General features: G+C 36.4%; 1 long non-coding RNA gene across 3 annotated transcripts in view; it reads left to right on the top strand.

The window, feature by feature from the left end:
* Positions 1 to 22152, top strand: part of LOC126819182 (uncharacterized) — a 69705-nt gene that overhangs the window by 36071 nt on the left and 11482 nt on the right. The window contains exon 1 of one of the 3 annotated variants that reach the window (XR_007679539.2): positions 19262 to 19483. The exons of 1 other annotated variant lie outside the window; for it this stretch is intronic. This is a non-coding gene — a long non-coding RNA (uncharacterized LOC126819182). Of the gene's footprint in view, positions 1 to 19261; positions 19484 to 19571; positions 19692 to 22152 lie in introns of those variants that run through there. One more of the 3 variants, XR_007679540.2, reaches the window with a different exon arrangement.

Below are 22152 nucleotides of genomic sequence, written 5' to 3'. Positions count from 1 at the left end.
GAAGCATTGGGGTCATGAGAGGATGAACGTTTTGTGATTTTCCGTTTCGGAGTCATCAAATTTGCTTAATATCCAAGTTTTCCTTTCGGATAAGCTGTAGTTGAGAAAAAGGCGCTGTGTGAGCCTTTGCGTGGTTTTTTTGGTAGAATTTAAATTCATGATACAACATTTGTACACCGTGAAATATTTAATGTGGATTTTAAGCACCACCAATGAAAATAACGACATACATATCTCTTTACATTGTAAAATTAGGGGGGTTGGATGGATGAATGGTTAGCGCGTACGCGTTGCATCATAAGGTATCTCATTGGGTCAACTGGCATGGTTTCGATTCCAACTTCGTGGGTTTTCTCCTGGTCCTCCGATTTCCTCCCACTGCTAAAGACCCCTACGCGCAAGCGAATTATTGAAATAAAATTGAATCATATGTTAGTTCTGAAATGACTTAGTTTGTGTAGACTGGGCGTTAAATCCCATTTCTCACTCTACACTGTGTAGTTTGGCCACAATTGGAATATCTAGCAATACCTCTTTAAAAATAATAAACATTGAGTCGATATTTAATATTTCAGTTGTGTTCTTCATCTTCAGAGATCAATGGGGGAGATGTCTCCTTTCAATATTAATTGAAGTTATCATTTAATATAATCTGTAATGGCCAGGATGTATTCTGTATATTAATGTATTCGTATATTTCGGTCCATTATCACTTTCATGTATACAGTTATGTTTGGTTGATCAACATAATGTTTTAAAGGAGCTAAATCGCTAACATTTGGGACCTAGAAATTGACAGAAGTGGGTCGCAACGCATATAATACTGTAATATGAATGTATATAAACTGATTTACATTCAATGGTTTCCGTTTTTACTCTAATTTCAAATCAGTTATGTTCCACGAAATAAGCCAGCAGTCTCAATCGAATTCAAATTTCTAGCGTCTGGTTATTTCGGTCTACATACGCCGTTTGATTTGGTGCAATGAGTCTAGCCTCGTTCCCCGAGTCTCTTGCTAGAACTGGGGCTGAAACGCATTATGGTACACGATTCGTGTACCAATGGTAATATGTTTATTTTGTCTTAAATATTTGATATCAGAAGCCCATCGTTTTCCGGTAACATCACAGCATCAATGTTGATTTAAATTGACAAATAATTCGTGTTTTCAAAGTTGAAGATTTTGGATGATATTGAGTTAGAGACTCAGCTACTTTAAAAGTGGCTTTACGTTTACTTTAGATTTCTTTCCATTAAGAGAGTTCAGAACCTTAACCCATGTGTATAACACCTTACGTATAAAGCTACCTACAAATCTCGTGTAGATAAGATTACCAAACACATGCCCCTTGCTACAACCCATGATTGACTCTCAGAAATGCGAAAAGGAGTTTGTGTATAGAAATTATACGAAATTGGGTGGGACTGGATCACAATGAATTAGTTTCATCAGAGATTTTGCGTGTAAATAATGATACGAATTAAAGATTGCCTGGAGGTATTTTGCTAATTTTTTTTACAGTTGTTGATAGTACAATGTAATCTGTTAAATCGCATAATGGTATTTGTAATAAGACTCTGTTCCTAATTATAAGGCCACCCAAGGTTGGTTGTCATGCGTTTATTTTAAAGATCAGATACACTGTACACAAATGCACTAGATTACACCAATCATAAGTTTTGTGAAATATTTTAATTTGAAACTATTAAAACTTTATAATGGTTACTTTATAATATGTCACTATAACCTATTCTGTCAAAAATAAACATCAAATCTCATGGAAGTAAATTTTATAGAATGATACTGTATTTGATTTTGTGAATATTGAAATAGGTTTCATTAGAGCTCGCAAAAATCTTCCAAATTTTGCTGACAATTTCAGTAATTTGCCTCTTACTGTAAATGATAAACAAGACTTTTGGTGTATGGAGAATTATCACATTGACCCTTTTCAGTAGAAAGTGTTGCTCTGGGACCTGTTTCTCTATAAAATTTTAGTAGATACTTCAATTTTGACTGGCTAAGCACTAAAATCAATCTAATATTATCCAATCAAATTACTAAAATTTGGATTTTATCTTAGTTAAAATTTCGTGAAACAGACCACTGTTTTCTCTGAGCTAATGTAATTGTCAAAACACAGGCAGGTACGCTGTATGAAATGTTTGGCGGATATCAACTGTGTGTCAATTTCTACTCGTATCTCTTTATTAATGAAAAACGTTATGGCGCCTGATACAAATATAAATATAGGCCTAGTGAATTATCGTTGCCAATCAAAATAACTATCTTCATCATAAAGGCCCAATTTCAAGAATATACGTATTCACTCAATTGAATATTATTACAGTCTAGAAGACGCCATGGACATAAAGGCCCACTCTCAAGAATATGCGTACAATATGAGATTTCTTTGATGTTTATGTTTTAGGCTAGGTTATCCATAATATACTGAAATAATGTTTTTCTTTTTGTGGATTTACTGTCCCTTGATTTAAAGCTTTCACTTTATGTTAGGTTAGGGTACCATGACCTTTATGTCCAGATTATGGCGGCCATAAATGTGCCGAATGGTAAAAACTGGTTGATATTTTACCTCGTTATAAGCCGAAATCGTTATAAATATCCCCTTTTAGGCCATGATAATATTCAATCGGGCGACTTGTTTATTATTATGTAAACAAAACCGCAAACCCAATTCCATTCTTCTGGAACTTACAGATTATTTTGATAAAATGACTACTGGCTTACATTTTACTAGTACAGTTGAATTTTTGAAAGAATTGTATTATGATAAAACCTTTAAGAAGATTTAAAATATGCTCTCCGTAATTATTTAAGGGTGATAAAATATTCAAATATTCAACCCAACGACCTAAATTGATTTTTATCTAAAAGTAAGGAGGTATTTTTGAGTAGAGTTACATGTAATCAGAGATAGTATTATAAGGTAAACAAATGTTAATTCGTGGTGATTGTGAGTCTAGATAAAAGTCTCAAGTTGCTCAATTCAGAATTATTCAGTAACATCTTTAACGTACCTCCAGCACCTTTATAATACCTTGACTATTTTTGCCAATTTATTTGCAACAAGTTGTCTGTAGTTTTATAAATGCACCAATCACATTACCCGTTATTAGTCAACACGTTTGGGATACTAAGGCTATGGACGCAAACATTTTTGATTTTAGTTTAATTTAAAAACGTTTAATGCAGGAAAGGTTCTTTGAATTGCGAATATCGTATTAGAAATTAGATTTTACAAAACCGAATGTTTGTTTACAAAGTTATTTTGTAATAAATGTTACACAAATTTAACGTTTATTACATAAATGGTAGCGAGTATAAAAACAGTTTTGTATTATATATTATATTCTGTATAGTATATATTATATTCTGTAGTATATATTATATTAGTATATATTATATTCTGTAGTATATATTATATTCTGTAGTATATATTATATTCTGTAGTATATATTATATTCTGTAGTATATATTATATTCTGTAGTATATATTATATTCTGTAATAAATGATTACAAATCATCACCGGTTATAATGTACAAGTGCCATGTTCAAATTCAGGGGTGAACTATTGTGGTGTTCTAGTATGCTTCCAACTTGTTCTAGATTGGAGATTTATGTAATTCATCATAAAAGTGTATCTCGGCCGTCTGGATAAAGCAAAACCTAAAAGCTCTAGTGCAAAATGTTACCGTAAGCAGTTGAATTTCATGTAGAGTATAAAATGTAGTCAAAACATTAATAATCATGGCAAATCTTTATTTCAGTTACCTTGTGCACAACTCAATTTCGCGGTGGCAATAAATTCACCGGTTAAGTGGGGTGGTATCCTTTGTTACGTTAAGGATATCCAACTTCTAATCAGACCTTCTACTCCCTTCATTTATACTCCTAGGACCAGCTTACCCACCTTATTTTCATGTTAAAAAGTACGTGTTTAGGTACATAAATCATAATGTTCTCATGTTTTCTTTTCAAGAAATTCTTAGCATTGTTCTCCGTTGAAGAATTGCCAACTTCAATAAAATAAACAAGCGGTTGCCATGTAAAACACGCCCACATTTTGCAAGAGATGGACAGAACAAGCTAAAAATGAGACTTTCGTATAATCAGGAGCCATAATGCGACAATATCAAAAGAAGACAAGGTCTTTGGGATATAAACATATATCAAAAACTTGTCCACAAACAAAATGCAGACGGGCGACAACAATATATGTCCGAATGAAAATGTGGGTGTATAAAAACGACAAATTTACAATGTTGACGAAACACAAATAAATATTGTAAAAAATCTTGAATCGACGTCGCTGTGTCTGGTATAGATTAAATTACCTGTGTTCACGGTTATCCGACCTATTGCTCGGTTTTTGCGTGATTTTCTCAAGACACTGAAATTTCGGTATTATTTTGAAGAGCGTTACTCAGTAGTTATGATAGAAATGCTAGAAAATAAATATATACATTCCATGGTAATACAAACAACGCCAACAAAAATATAATAAAAAAAAATCTTACCGACCAATCCTATTTATATTGGCCGTATAAGCGTAAACACGTGTATATTTTTATTTTATTTTTTGCGTAAACACAATTTCATTTTATTCGAGTAAAGTCGAATCCCGTGGGTAGAACAGGCAGTGAAGGGATATGAATGTACATAATAGTTCTATTATATGTGGTTTAAAGATGCATTATGTAAAGTTAAAGATGGAATATTTAAGGGCTAATCTGCCTATTGCAGGTTTATATTTTGGCTTCAAATGTTATATATCATTATTTGCACATTTATTCACATGACAACCCCAAATCAATCAACTCTCAAGGCCGTCGGGTGGCGGAGATTTAAACACGGTCACCATGATTTATTTTTAAATGGCGAATCGAGGCTAAGTTTCGAATAACAAGTACCGTTGTTACGGTAATTAACAACCTACGCCAAACTTCAAAAGTAATTTGAATGAAATTTTCAATACATTTACTTTGCATTATCTACTTTAGCACTATTATAGCAATAACAACCAGCTCGTCATCCAAATCTTAAATAATGCATCTTTGTGACGTCAAGTATTGAAGACAGTCATCTGTTACAAAGATATTAGAAGACTTTCGTAATCCTCGGTGAAACAGATTTGGTATCACTAACTGGCAACCCTCGTCTTGTTGTCTGCCAGCTTGACTTAGGGAGCGGTTGTTATTTCTTGATCGAACGGTTAGGCGATCTTGGAAAGATTGAGGGGTGTAAACATATAACAGACTAAATGGCGGAAAAAGAAGTTGGCAGAAAACAATTCAAGAATTTACTTAGACCTCAATATGTATGGTAAATGGGCAGTAAGTAATGATGAATACATACGGAAAAATAGGGCCCTCCCTAATCAAGTTAGGAGACAAACATGGCTTCCAAAAATAGATTTTTTATAGCCTGGAACATCACCTCGCGAATACTAAGTTTTGAGATGGATTTCAAGCAAATTTTTGATAGATTAATTAGTTTGAACATGTTTTTAGTCCAAATATATCATCAAATCACACGCGGGAAGGTATCTTGTTGAAAGCGAGACAATAAGCAATATATTGATACTACACGATGACGTTAGTCTGGGTGTCATTAGATAACAACAAAAACAGACACTATCCCGCCCTATATTTCATAGATGGATTTCAAGCAAATTTTTGATAGATTAATTAGTTTGAATATGTTTTTAGTCCAAATATATCATCAAATCACACGCGGGAAGGTATCTTGTTGAAAGCGAGACAATGAGCAATATATTGATACTACACGATGACGTTAGTCTGGGTGTCATTAGATAACAACAAAAACAGACACTATCCCGCCCTATATTTCATAGATTATTTCACACTTGTCGCGAACTTTATGACCAAACACTTGTCACAACCTTTATGATTATTGTTACGAGTATATCATGTAATCCCACACATACAATCGGTATCAGATATAATCTTTTAATATTTGTGACAACCGGTGCCAGCTTATTAGCATATCTAAGTGATTTAGAGGCATGCTATTACATAGTTAATATTCTTTATACGAAATATATGTTTCTGGTACAATAAAATCATTAATAATAATGTGCGTGTAATATGACAGTTATTCAAAGGTTACTAGTTTATTAATTGTTTTTATTAAAGCCAACTTTACATAAATAACAATAGAATATTGAGACAATAATATTTACCTGAAACACTGCAAAACTATTCTTGTAAAGATTAGCTTGAGTAGTATTCTTTTCTCTCTGATTTACCCATGGACCTTTGCCCCGCAGACTACCATTTAACCTGTCTAGTAAACGATGGTTTTGTCAAATCGCCGACTTCGGGTACACCGTAGCTGCTCGCACAACCGTTCTTCTATAAAATAATTTGCATACAGTCCCTTCTCTCCGATTTTCCCACCCTTACCCTGCAAATATGTATGTTGGGGGCCATAATGCATTCATCTGAAAGAACAATCTGCATTACACTAGTAATGAGAAGAAACGGAGTGACCGTTGAATAAAGAGATGAAACAACAGAATTTCTACGGGGGGAATTTATCGTGACCGCTTACAAGGAGATGTCGCTGAATAGGAGTGGCTGCTCATACAGATTCTACTGTATACAAATAAACTCTTTATTCCCCAATATATACTTAAAATCCCCTTACATATTCACTAACTTGACCTACGACCAAAATTATTACACAGGGTTCAATTACCTTCTCGTTCTAAATGTAACCCACCTTTTTGTAATATGTTAGGAAAAGGATTAACGATTTGGAAACATTGGAAATCAAAACAGGAAACGAAAATGGTATGTTGGAAAGAGAGTATGATGAATTATGTAGTTGCCTGATACCTGCGAAGTCGTTGGGTGACTGCATAAAAAATAACCGTAGATAATTTTTAGTATTAAAGGATTGCTGCGGTGAAAATAAAGTGCATGTGTTTGGTTAAGAGGGTGCAGTGGCATTCAGTCTTGTAATTGTAGATTTGAACCGATTGCGTCTTCGTTGGATAGTTTAATCGGGCAGATTTGGGCGATTTTCAGAGACTGGGGTAGGGGATCATGTAAAAGGTTTGAATGAAAAGCTAGCAATATGCGCCAACATAGCCAACTGAATATGAGCAGTCCAGGGTTATGGTTATTCCACGTCAAACTAAACCTTTCTTTTTGAAAAATATTGTATACAAATTTTCGAACAAAAATTTCTAAGCATGCAACGTATCTTTCTAGACGATATAAGGCATATTTTAAGTTTCTGTGCGTTTCTCGGGATATAGGGTGATTGCGGACGGATCAGGTGAAGAGAAAGGATAAGGGTTTGCTTAGTCGAATGACATAAGGGAAAATGATCAAGGAGGAATCCTGAACATTTGTTGTAATGAAATCTGTTGATGTAGAAGTATGTCCTGTAAATTGAATTGAATGTTTTATTAGTTTTTGTGACGAAGAAGATATTGATGTAAGAAATGGCTATCTGTTTCGTTCATGTAGGATTCGTAGGATTTACCTAGAGAAGTGAAGGAAATGAGGCAGTCAATAGAAGAAAAAAGCCACCAGACCAGATGAATCGGTAGAGACATCGTTACAAGATGCAAAGGAATATGGATCTAGAAATGTTGCCAAAATTAATTACAAGCAAGGAGACCTTACCACCTTGTCGCCGAGATGTATTCTTATGTAATCCAACGATTTAATTATTTTTAAGTATCATCCTAATGTTGGGAGTATGATTGTCAATGAAAAAGATAAGGTAAGGTCAAGGTAACAACCAACATGGACGCCTTAATTTGTCAATAAAAAAATCTGAGTGAACTTTGTGAATTTTCTCTAACTTTTAGATTATACAGGGATTTCTAATATTAAATAAGGACGATATATTATACCAAAGTATAATACACCCGTAATAACGTTAATGAAATATCTTAAATAACACCATAACGGAATAAAACACTGTCAAATACATGAACACTATTCCTACACATGGATTTCGTTCAACAACATATCAAAATGTTTACACAGAATCGTAACAAACGATATAAGCCAGATACTAGTAGTTCATCATCAACGAGCATAAATGATTTTCTGGACACAATATGCACGGGAGAGGAATCAATTCGATCATTTTGTCGTGAAGTCCTTAAACGTGGCGCTTTGCGTGTGAACTATCAAAGAATTTTAAAGAAGTCGTATCTAAACAAATACGACCACTCTACGATAAAATATCAAAACTCGAAAATGATATTGATGAGATGCAGCAGTATTCGAGACGCATTTGTCTAAAATAGAGGGAATCAAAGAAACCAAGGTGGAGAATATTGGTGTATTAGCCTAAAATCTAATACATCAGCATATACCGAAAGGTGGGAAGCTTTCTTAAACCAATATTGGACTTAGAGTAGGGCCGAAGAGCTTTCCCAAAGGTCTCATCATCATCAAATTTGTTAGCTACAGGGACAGAGCTGCTGTGTATGCAAGCAAGAAAAATTTGAAATCCTACAATGAAGCCCATAATACAAGAGTGTTTGTAAATGAAGCGCTAACCAGAAAGAGGGCCATTCTTTTCAAAAAAAAAGAGTCAGAGATTTGTTCAAAAGAAAAGAAATCAAGTAATGTTGAACTTATGATGGAAGGATTTACATATTAAGATCTTTAGCAGATGATAGAAACATTCACATTTCAAATGAATATCAACTGGAAGAATTTAGAAATAAGTAGAATACACAGGTATTAGAGTAACTGTGTCCCAAAAAATTGCGAGATGACGTTGACATTTTGTGTAAATTGCCGCCACATGTCCCAAATGAAAACATTAATACTTGTCACTACAAGTTTCTATCAAATCAGGGTGAACTAATCAAAAGTTCGAAAATGAAATGAAATGGGGTTTAACGTCCTACTGTTTTGCTCCGAACTGGGCTAATGAAATACATACTGAAACATAGTAAATTAATAAAGTTTCGAATTTACGCAGGATTCTGACGAAATCCACATTCGATTCGGACATTTCAAGACCTTCAGTATCGAAGTGTAGGAACTCACGGGCCATTTTTATGCTCATATTTAGTTAAGGGCGATTCAATTCAGATAACTGCAGATACATTTTATGTGAAATCAAATATGACTTGCAAATCCAATTATGTGGGATATCTAATAATATAACATGGGTGTTTTGAAAAATATATTGATGACCAAATGAATATTTGAATAAATCTCCATCGTTCAAATATTAGGCACCCGTAAAACAGGAAAATCCCAGTTCCATTTGGATAAATGTGGACGAGGAGAATTCAAAGTTTTCCCTCTTAACAAGGTAAATGCTAAAGATAGTAATTTATTAAAATATAAAGAAATGAATCGTATTAAAAAAATATATTCCCTCCTTATATCGAAAATTTGGATAATTATTATTAATAATGTTAGATGTTATATTTCATTATCTAAAATTGTACTTAATTAATTTGATATGTCCCTGATTTACTATGCTATGGCGTAACGTCATTGTTTTATATTATTATATTGCCCGAAGAGGCTCAAAGGACCTGAAAACGTAAGTCAAAAACATGTGTTTATTGAATGTAATTTTTATATATTTCTCTGAGAGTAGTTCAAAGTACATCGTTTTGCTATATACATAGTTAAAGTACTTTTCGCTCATCTTGAAGCTTTTAAAAATAATGCCATATAGAGATGGACAAAATACAACAATTTATACATTTTACATTGTAACACCGTGGTTTTAATTATCTATATTATAGGGAACTAACAAGAGAACATGTACACACGTGTGTTAATCTGTTGTAATGGGTATATTTTAGGAACAATCAGTGGTAGATAATCTCGGGATAGATTAAAATAATTAAAGAACCATGTTTACTTATTGACTATTAGGTCGAGGAACGTATTGTGTAATAAAACGGTTTTCCAGTATTGTTCTCTTTGCTATGTCATCGACTTTCATTTTATAAAAGGGGACAATTTGAAATTTTATTTATAGGTGTTGTGCACATCTAAAGATGTGTCTGTTTAGAAATAAGGGCCCGTTTTCAATGTTACAATCCCGTCGATGGTTGCGAACTCCTTCCCGCATATTTGTGCCCGTTTCTCCGATATAAAAATGGCGACACCCATTACAAGTCACAATACATATATGAGTTTTTTGTGTCTCAATTAATATTATCGTTGACGCTAAAAGTAGAGTTTATTTATTGTTTGGCGTTATTTGGTCACATTTATATCGAAGATCCGAGCATATGGATACATAAAAAACAGTCCTTGCAATAGATCAGTTGAATTTTGCATTGGTTAGAAGGCGTTTCAGATTAGGTGGCTCTTATCAATTGCCAAAGTCCCAACTTTTATTACCTCGATGGGGTAATGCCGTTTCAATAAATTTCCTTTTAGCTCACCTAATCTAAGAAGCTGGAGGTCTTCTAAACTCTATCACAATTGTTTCACTAGAACGTCTAAGCCATAAATCCAATTTCAATTTGTTCGTTGCAAATGTGAATTTGATATAAATCGTCCATTATTTCTTGCAAATCTGCCTATTCGTTCATTCCAAATAGAGAATTCAGCGACTGGTAACAGCTTCAATTGATTTTCTATCTTTAGTCCACGCCATATTTAATTTCTACAATTGAGTATAATTACTTAATTGTGGTGCCGCCTAATGTATACTGCGAATAAAGCCACTAGCATCTCCGATCTCATTTCTAAATAGTTGTGCAAACCAAAGTGTACCGTCACCATTATATTATATCTTAAAATCGCACAAAATCTACTCATTTTGAAAATAGCCTTTCTACTAAACATTTTATCTGCTCTAAGGGGAAAATTGAAATAATTAAATGTCATTGTAATAATAGTGAAGGGGCTGTCAGATTAATTTTATGATAAATCTAACCAATACTTCGAAGATAAAAATTTTGGTGCAAAGTGTTTGTTTCAGTGTCTTATATTTATCCATTTATTTGAATTGTCATTGACTTATAGATCAATAAAAAGATAATAAATGTTTTACCAGAAAAAAATCTTTAATCGACAACACCATTCCTTTAAGTCATTATAAACCCAAAATCGTTGATTTTTAAATATTGTGAATTCTACCAAATGAACCAATGGATTATTTAGATGACCATCTCTGTCCTACCGTAATGTACTACACTCAAAACCGGATAATATACTATTCAAAAAAAGTAGGGGATATTTGATTTTTAAGTGTTATTAAAGTCACCTAATGAAACTGACGAAGAAACAAATGACAAAATGAAATGAAGTTCACATTCATCGATTTATTCCAAATGATCGTTAGACTAAGTAAGGCACAGACTGACCATTATAAGGGTAAAATGATACCCGGGGTCAAACAGCAAAGTTACCACAGCATCACAACCAAGTCAGTAACGGGTAAATCCTCCTCTGTTTGCCAAACAAGCATTGATCCGACGTGGCATACTCCTAATGAGACGTCTAAGGTCATTTTGGTCCAGATTGTCCCATTCCTGTTGCAACGCAGCAGCAAGTTCTTGGACATTGGCAGGACGTTGTTGACGTTGACGTGACCTCTGTCCAAGCATGTCCCAGACATGCTCGATGGGGGAGAGGTCGGGACTCAGTGCTGGCCAAGGTAATGTGGTGATGTTCTGTTGTTGGAGGTAACCTGTAACGATCCTGGCCCTGTGACATCTTGCGTTGTCATCCTGGAAGATGAAACGGCGGCCATGACGTCGTGCGAACGGCACAACATGGACTGCCAAGATGTTGTCCCGGTAGTACTGGCCTGTAACACGCCCTGCAACAACATGTAAAGCCGTTCTTCCAGCAACAGTGATGCCTCCCCACACCATAACAGAACCACCCCCAAATCGATATGTCTGATGACGTTAACGTCTTGGAAGCGCTCGTTTCGAAAACGCCACACCTCCTACCGATGTCCAAAAAATCAACAGTGAACCTTGACTCATCTGAAAACATCACATTGCTCCAGCGTCGATTATCCCAGTGTTGACGATCCCTACACCAACGACGTCTTGCCTGAATGTGATGATCTCTCAAACAAGGGATCACGCGAGGACGTCGGGCGCGAAGGTGACCCCTATGCAGTCGATTCCGAATCGTCTGGCCACTCACTCTCACACCAGTGTCTGTTTGAAGACGAGCGCTGATCTGATTTGCTGTGATGACACGATTTCTCAAGGCCAAGGTACGGATAAATCGATCCTGGGCTTGAGTTGTCGCCCTTGGTCGACCTGAGCGTGGTCTGTCCTGTACAGATTGGGTATCACGGTATCTGGACCATAGCCTGCTTATGACAGACTGAGAAACATTCATCGTCCGCGCCACAACCGCCTGTGTTGTGCCGATCTGTAGCATGCCAAGGGCACGTAACCTTTCATTTTGGGTAAGCCGACGCATATCAAAATTTGTTTTCTGGTCACTAAAACAATTAAACTGATGTTTCCACCCTGGAATTCAATGCCACAATGACTGTAACATTCAAAGTCAGAGTCGTGCAAATCTTGGGTTGGACCCCCATGATGATCCCAAGCATCACCTGCATTCCATGCGGTAGCTATTGGTGCGTTTGGGCGTCACATGTAACTGGAAATGTTTCTTCTGTTAGGTTCTATAGTGACTTTTTTCGTAGTCATTTGCATATTTTAGTATTATGCCCCCAAAATCAAATATCCCCTACTTTTTTTGAATAGTATAATTACGTCCACTTTCCTCGGCATGGTTGCACCTTCAAAAACTAGTGTGGGTTATGCCATTTCAATCCACGACCACCCATCAAACGTTTTTAAAATTATATGTAAATCTACCGTATCCACTTATTTTTAATAACGCTTTAACTACTCCATCCCAGCTTTCCTTTTTCACCGCAATCCGTAAACACTGAAATTTACTCCGTTAACCAATCTAATTCTACGCCACACAAGACTTCTCATACTATTAAACTTTTACAAAACACATTTCTACCTTTTCAGCTTTACCCTTCCTACCTTTCTTTGTCAGCGCTTGTTTGACTTCATCATCTGTAGTGGGCGGCCATTCAAATTCTGAGATAATACTGCCGCCATCTCTGGAAGGGAGATGCCTAAAATGGCGGTTATTTTGGTCTTTTCTACCCTGTCCTCTTACTCGGGCCCGCCATTCTCTTAGGAGGGAGGTACCATTCTCTCGAAACATTTTTAAAATCTCCATTATTACTCCCAAATCGGTCTTGTGGTCGCACCCTCCTTGATTTGCACGATGTGTTGACGAGTTGATGTCTGTCATCATATGAACAACTCATCGTACAGTGATCAGTGATTTCATTATGGCGCGATTGCTATTGACCATATATTTTGAAAATTGTCTTTAATTAGAAATTGTGTAAATATGATAAAACTCTGTCACTTTTGTTGTGAAAACAGCAATCAAAATTCATACAATACAAATGATGTCTGGTCAGCAAAGATCTATGAGACACAACAGTCAAAACATTAATATACTATAAGACAATAAATATAGATAAAACAATAAACTAGTATTAGTCATTGCCAGATCTGCGACCTTTGGCCTCTCATTCCTTCTGACACAAAAATCGGACTTATTGAAGTCCTAGATAGTTATGATATGATATAATGCGAGGCAGATTAAGATTATCTAGATGTGGCGCGGTGAGCTCTTATAAAAACCAATAATATGAGGAGTATATGCACGACATACTGCAGGCTTTGCCCAGGCGACTTTTAAACTGGTTTAGGGGTATGGCAAAGATCACATCAATCGGTAGCTTTTTCCAATCATTATAGACGCGATTGCAGAAGGCATTTGCTCTTACTCTGTCGTGAACGGTAGTCCGGTGTTGTATTTTTCATTCATGTATTTCCAGACTTGAATGACATCGTCACCGTCCTGGCAAAATTTCCCTCGTAGCACACTGCATGGCAAATGCCCGTCTTCATTAGTCCAGTAGGAGTAGGATATTAAACACCATTTCATTTCATTTTGAATATCATGGGCTGTTCTTGCCAATGTTTAGTACCTTGCATATACTAGCGTTGAAATGCAGTAGCCATTTATTGGGCCATTCAGATGATCGTCTTGCAACTGTCGTCTGCGAATATCAGATATTTAGTATCTATCATGTCTGGCATGGCGTTAATGTAGCAAACAAATAGAATCGGATCTAGCACGCTTCCTTGGGGGATGCCACTAGTAACATTAAACAACGCCAAAGTATGTGCATTGGCTCTGAAACACAGTTTTCGGTCTGACACCGACAGGAAGTTTGTAAGCCATCCAAGGACATTACCTACAATTCCGAGTGACTTTAGTTTCTTGGTGAGACGGCAGTGAGGAACTATATCGAAAGTCTTAGCAAAGTCGAGATATAAGACGTCTGTTGGATAAGCGTTTTCTGCGGAGGTAGTCCACTTGTCGAGCGGGATTGGGTTAGCATACCAATTTCTCCATGCCTTTAGTTTACATACAATACTGGTGAGACTCACAGTCCTAGTTCAGATTTAGTTCCCTTCTTGAATATAATTTACTGGGATCTATAGACACATCTAAGTAACAGGCGTTCGTCACACCAAACACCTTCGTTAAAATTGTTCTGATTAGGATTGGCCTTTAGACATTTCTTGGTGTATAATAACACCCTTCTCGTTTACAGCATAGTCCACCCGGGTCAGTCCGACAGCTTGTGTTGGCATTAAAGTATTTCTAGGTCCAAACTCCATAATACATATAAATGAAATGAAATGGGTTTAACGTCCTACTGTTCTGCTCCGACTGGGCTAATGAAGACGGCCGTAATACATATAACTTCGGGAACATTTTGCACTGCATACATACGAAGCTCTGTTTTTTTGTTCATATAAGGTGTGTCTTTGAGCGTTATCTGTATTTTATGTTTCTGGTTTTCTGTGTTTCGTTTGGAATACTTCGTAGCCTCTTATCTTCCAGATCAAATCTTCCTGTATTTTGCCTGACTCCTTTTCTTCTCACTCACTATCTTTACTAAATATTGCATCTGCTATCGCTCAAAAGGAGTTTTGTCTTCCCTGATGTTTATATCTTTGAACTCTCCATTGTGCACGATGCGATTAGTGGTTAGCGTTCCTAGTCAGTGTTTTCTTTTTTTTTTAGGGGGGGGGGAATCTGATAACATCATCTTGGTAAGTTAAAAATGGCAGTGCATAATTATAAACCTTCATTACCTGGACATGGCCGCCCTGTCTTATTATGTCTTACCTCTGGGATTTTCCGGCGTGGTTCCCCCTTGTCAGTGGTGCAGGGCAGAAGGCATAGCAAGAGACAATGTATAGTTTCTCGGATGGGACGAAAACCTGAGGTACCGTGTACACATTCGCGTGCAAGTAAAATAACCCTGGGCAGTTGGAATTCAGTATAAGAGTATGTCGTAGCGCCTCTGTCCGAGCAAAATTTCCCTCTTAGTACACTGTATGATGACATAATATGCCCGTCTTCATTGGCACAGTCGGGGCAGAACAGTGGAATGTTAAAATCCCATTTCATTGATCTTACATCTGGTTAGTCTCGACACAAGAAGACCATGGACAATCGCATTGTTCATTCAAGAGATTCTGTGTTTGGGCTTCTTGTTTTTGATACCTTCCTGTTTCTTCTGAGCTAGCTTCTCATTGTGGACCTTTAGTACTTCTATTGTTTTCTTCAGCTGGAAGTGGTCGTCTTCTATATGTTTATTGCTATTCTTGATACGGTTGAAACTCTACTCCGCGACATTAACCTTGCTGGAGCTGTTCGTGAGCAATAGTTAGTCCCTTGACCTTTTCGTTCACTGCCTCAATGCTCAATGCACAGCACGGGCAATACTAGCCAGCTAACATGGTATCTGGTGTAGTGTTTCTGTAACACCACCACTTACTCACTGGATTCATCGATTACACACATACATGTACACACTACATTGTGGTTTTGTTTTATCTGTTCTTTTACATTCTGCGCAGACGGGCAGTACAATGGGTTCTACTTGATCATCAGCATCCTGATGTGCCTTACTTCGTGATGTATTTCTTGCGGCTGTATGAATATCTTCATCGGATGATCCATTTTTACCTTGTTTACCTGTGCGCGTTTTGCCAGAAGACGTTAATCATATCTGCGATTGCGACTTTCATAAACTTCCACGTAGTTTTTCAAGTGACGGTTGGTGAAAATGAGGAGGATGGTCACCGAAGGAAATGCAGAGCATTAAAGGATAATACAACCAAGGCGTATGTTTCTGTTCTATTCTTGTCAGTAGACTACCGATATGTAACTATGTAACTTATCGTAAAATTCCATACCCGGAAACACATACTGTTATAACGAATTAATAACTGAGCATATTGCTGCTCTCTAGAAATTCCTTACATTATAATTCAATATTGATATAATCAATACGTGACATGAAAACGTTTTGTGGGTTTAGCAATTTATATTTGCTATGCACAGCAATCCAGTTTACTGCTTTGATCGAGCGGGTGGTACTTGAAAATACTTGATTTGTATATGTATTTTATTATATTCTTTTTAATAAATATAATGCTACACGACCGCCAATAAATATCTGATTTGCTATTCCCCATACCCCTTCGCATGCTATTAGGCTTGGGCTCAAGGGGGGTTGTGTGTGTGGGGGGGGGGCAGCAAAATCCTGGTACAATAAACAGGGAGTGTTTTTAAAGGGACTATCCCGATTAGAACAGAGTCTCAAAAATTAAAATCCGAGTACGTATGAAATTTAAGCACCAAAATATATAGGAATGGTGTATTGACCTTGCCTCAAAATTTCAGCTCAAAATATTGAGTCGGTTGGATGTGAACGTCAAAACTGCTTATCCGGACACGTAACCCTTTTAAGATTTCGGGTAAATTTTTTCGTTGGATGGCCTGATAATCGATCCCCGTTTCTTGAGAGGTCTATACAGTAAATGACCCATGTGCTGTACTTGATAGCGGACGGTAAATGTCACCTACATATTATTTGTATTTAAAAAAAGGTCTGGTTTTATCCAGACGCCGTATAGTACAGTTTGGGACACTGGTCTCCATTTCCAGATGAAGACTGACGGGTTTAAGTTGTTTGAAAACGTATCACAAATATTGAGTTACTTGCTCGGTCCGTAGGTAGAGGGTTTTAAGGCATTTTAACACCAAATTAATATGTTTTATTCTCCAAAAAATTATCGGGATTGGCCCTTTAAGCTGTTTTTAAGCGAGAATACTATTTTAGGTCAGTTGCCAACAATTTATAGTATACGAATCCCCAGCAAACATATCTCCCAGACCTGTATTTTGCAACGTTCTCCATTTTACCTTCTAGCAGTTCCGGGTGGACAATAGGGCCTAGTACCCCCCCCCCCCCCACCAACACGGGTGGACAATAGGGCCTAGTACCCCCCCCCCACCAACAAATTTCAGTCGCGTAGGATCCAAGCCCCTCCATGATTTCTCTCAATCATCAATAAAGGACTGGTTGCATCCTTAAATACAGTGTATGATTGGGTCCCTGCAGGTCCGAGGCCCCAGGACCCTCACTCACAGGGTAATCCGGTCATGACCGTGATCAGTCCCTGATAAATAAAGTTCCCAACATTCTGGCTTCTATAGTGACTAATGTGGAAGACAATTTCACAACAATGAGATACTCTCTGCATTTTGTACCCTTATCCTTTCAATTTCCCGGTCGCCAGTCATTTTTGTCAAGATATGGAAACGCTCGAATACAGACAAGATAAGAACAATTTAGTCAATATCTCATAGAAGATATCATCCGTGAATGCCCATTCGAAGATGTGTACATCCTAGTTGTATTTCGCCGGTACAGATCGGGCGCGTTTTGCCGGTCTCCAGTGTAGAATGTGAAAGGGGTTTTTCAAAACAAAATTTAATCAAAAGAAAGAAAAAAAAAAACAGTACACACTGTATCAGCTTTAACGGATCTCCTTCGAAGAAGCAGTTATTAAGGAATTCAACCCAAATGTCATTTTTTTTTTAAATCGACGGTTGTCTCTAGGGCCTACGAAGGAGAAACATTTTTTAAAAAAAAGATTGATGCATGGTTGCTTCTGGCGTTGTTATATCTTATTTTAAATGATGAACAAATAGTGCCGATGAAACTTACCAAAAATAAAAGTTAAGAAATTACTTTAATGTTAATTCTCGTCCTTTTGACCGGCTCAATTTTCGTGGGTAACCAGGGTTGGAATTAATAGTGAGCTGTGTCATATTCAAACGTTTGACAGAATGAAGACAAGAGTTATGTCCCCTTTATTGGTCAGTTATAAATATATCAAACATGTAAAGTTTTGAATCAGTATCCCCGCTGTAATGAAGTTCTTATTATGATGTCCGTTGGGTGTTGTTGGTTTTCTTGTTTCGATAAATGACCAGCCTATAATCATGCCTAACAACATCAAATTTCAGTCGCAGCATTGCCCAGCAATGTCCAGTCAAATCAGTGGTACGTGCATTCTCATTGCGTATGTAAAAGTCAATTATCTAATAAAAATATTGAAGGGAGTCGACCATCTCGATATTTTTATTTGTCCGGTTAAAAGAATTCATAAGTTGTGACGTCATTTTAACAGGCGATTTTTCTAATTAATTCTCGATACCATTCACCTCAAAATAATGAATATTCACAAAAACTTGACAAAAAGTGTAAATTTAAACACTCGTATTTTGATTCTAGATAAAATAAAAGGCTCAACGAAAATTACAATGCAAAGGGAGACATAGATGAACTATATTTTGCCATATTCGAAACAGTGGCTCAGTAAGTAAGACGCTGAGTCGCTCATCAGGAGGCCTCGGGTTCTCTCCCGGTGTTGGCAGAAAGGGTTCCTCGGGATTTTTCGGCGTAGTTTCCCCTTGTCTGTGGTGCAGGGCGGGGGCCTGACAGGAACAGAGTCTAGTCTAGTGCTTCGGATGATAATAGGAAAACCGAGGTCACGTGTAGGACTCCATATTAACGTGCACGTAAAAGAACCGTTAAGTCGAAGCAGCTAGAGTAGGCTAATCCGTAGTACTGCTGTTCGGACAAAATGCATCTAATAGCATACTGAATGGCGTATGCCCGTCTTCATTATACCCGTCAGTGCAGAAAAGTAGGACGTATTAAACCCCGATTTCAATATTGGAAACAATTCATTAATGGTCTTTACCCGGATTTTTTTTTAAAATAGAGTTATCTCCCTTATATCGTACATCTTGCTCCACCCCACAACTTGCATCAAAAAGATACGACAGAGAGGGGGACTATGGTAAAAATCAATTTGTTTCACAGAGATATTGCGAAGGACTTCTTCTTATATTATCGACCTAGCAAATATTCACTGCTGATCAAAATAATAAGGGCAGGATATAGGAACACAAAGAAAACAATGGTTCCAGACAAGGACAAGCATTTTATTATGTGTGTGGAGACCAGGTACAGATATAATTTTAGAAAATATTACAAAACATACGCGAAAGCGATTATCCTCTCTGAACCAAAAGGGGAGGTCTCCTGTAAACATTGAGGTGTTAATGCACTAATTCTGCCTGTTTATGGATTTTTTAAGTGCATCATACTGTTATGTGCTTACTGGTTTCCTTCAAATGCGTTTTTATTTTTGTGTTGATGTCACCATGAAAAGGTAGGCTGCAATTAAAATCTAGTGCTACAAAATATTAAAGATGCCATCAGATTATTATTTATTACCGGTACGGTAGTCTACCCGATACCTCTCGTTTTCAGTCTAGCGTTAGGTTTTATTTTTTTATAATCTTTTTTTCTTATTACATCTGACATTACTTACATTTACTGGCATATTTTCTTTGCTGGTGGCTTCCGTATCTCGTGGACATTTTAGCCAATCATATTGCGTGTACTGGTATATAATGCTACATTTTGTGATGAATTATGCCAAGAGATTTTTTCAGTGTCAGTTCAGTTACAGTATCATAAGAAATGAAATGATATGGGGTTTAAAGTCCTACTGTTCTGTTCCAACCTGGGCTAATGAAGATGGGCATACGTCATACAGTGTGCTTTGAGGAAAATTTTGCTCGGACTTTGGCACTAAGGCCTACTCTTATATCAAATTCCAACTGTCAAGGGATCTTTTACATGCATGCCATTGTGTACACGGGACCTCGGTTTCTGTCCCATGCAAACTACTAGACAGCTGTCCGTGTCAGGCTGCATCACTGACAGGGAGGAACCACGCCGGAAAATCTGGATGAACTTTCTCGGCCAATGCAGGGATCGAACACCCGACCTCCATGCTAGCAAGCCAGCGTCTTTACCTCTTAGCCACCAGGACACCTGGTTGATCATAAGAGTTACTGGTGGTATACATTGCGAAAGAAAGTGGGTCTGTAATGTTTAAGAAGAAAAATATAACTATAACATGAATAACTTAACAAAAAAGAGAGAGAGAGAAATGGGGTTTAACGTCCACTCGACACAAACTAGGTCATTTTGGGACTAACATATGGTTTAATTTTATTTCAATAATTCGCTTGCGCATAGGGGTCTTTAGCAGTGGGAGGAAACCGGAGGACCCGGAGAAAACCCATGAGGTTGGACAGGCAACCCTACTCCTTGTCACGTACAACCGGGGATTCAAAACCGAAACCACGCCAGTTGACTCAATGACAGGCTTTATGATACAGCACGCAGTGCTAACCAATCGGCCATCCAACCCCCCACTTACCAAAAAACTTTTGTAGAAAGGCACACATAGTCACAGAGACATGCACCTTTTACTCTGTCAAGGGCATCTTTGGCCTCTAACTTTTCATGAAGAGACCAAAATAAAATTTCATAATGCTATCATTTTGAACATATTTTACTGTGAAACAACATTTACATTTTAAACTGAACTTTGATTATATATAATGAAAAATGATAAAAATTCTGATAAATAATCAATACATGAGGTAAAGCAAATACTCAATTAGTTTTATCAAAATCATACTTCTAATTTGTCTCTTCAGGATTTAGTTTCCAATCACCAAAATATAAAAAACAAATTAATTTCTTTCAAAAAAAGGGTGATAATTTGGAATTCTAACAGATTACGCATCCAAACCCTTTGGATACTATGACTTATCAAATGGTTACCAAATTGTTCAGTTTTATCATCGTATGCAAAATCTACTTTTACTAACATGTATCATAATCATGTGAACAGAAATATTTGATTAAGATGCAATACAGTAGATAACCTAAATAATTATATATCAGTAACCATTTAAAAGTTGTTTAGTTACTCTTAAAATGTTATGCATGTAGATTACAATAATTGAATTAAATAATAAAAATGTGTAGTATATCTTCAATACACTGTGTACAAAAAACACAGATTTTGTGGACATATATTCAATATGAATACAATTGTAATTACACATTACACAATTATATGTATATATACTAGACTAATACACACTAATCATCATAAATAAATACAACCATTTGGCAGTTCACAGTGTTATGTAATATAATATCCAACTACATGTATAACAATAAATTTCATGTTGTTCTGGACAATATTCATTACACTACTTTTATATACCTGTATTTGAACACTTTTTTGTATACAAAAAATACAGACTTTGTGGACAATTATTCAATATGAATAAATTTATTAGATCTATATCTAAATCTTTATATATAAGTAAAAATATTGAACTGAACATTATTTAATAACGGGGAAATCTATATGCCAGTTAAAATGACTAGATCTTTCTGATTTGGATAAACAGCAAAACTGTTGATTTCATTGTACCATACATTTATCTATTGCTAAAGCTAGTGTTGATTAAACTGCTTAATTTTGTGTAAAAAAAGCCGTAAAATCCTCTACCTTAGGGCCAAGCAACTAACTCAATATACGTGATATGTTTTCGAGTTTTCAAACAACTTATATCCTCCAGTCTTCATCTGGAAAAGGAGACCAATTTCCCAAGCTGTATTATACGGTGTCCCTTTAAGCAAAAGAATTGTGCATATTCTTTTGAAACAAAAGTTTAATCATATGACGATTTCCCCATCATTAAATACATGTTAAAAAAAATCAGTTCAACCCAATTCAATACTTTATTTTCATCTAT

This window comes from Patella vulgata, chromosome 4, assembly GCF_932274485.2.
Source record: "Patella vulgata chromosome 4, xgPatVulg1.2, whole genome shotgun sequence".
Taxonomy (NCBI): domain Eukaryota; kingdom Metazoa; phylum Mollusca; class Gastropoda; family Patellidae; genus Patella; species Patella vulgata.
This window is presented reverse-complemented; position numbering and strand designations above follow the sequence as displayed.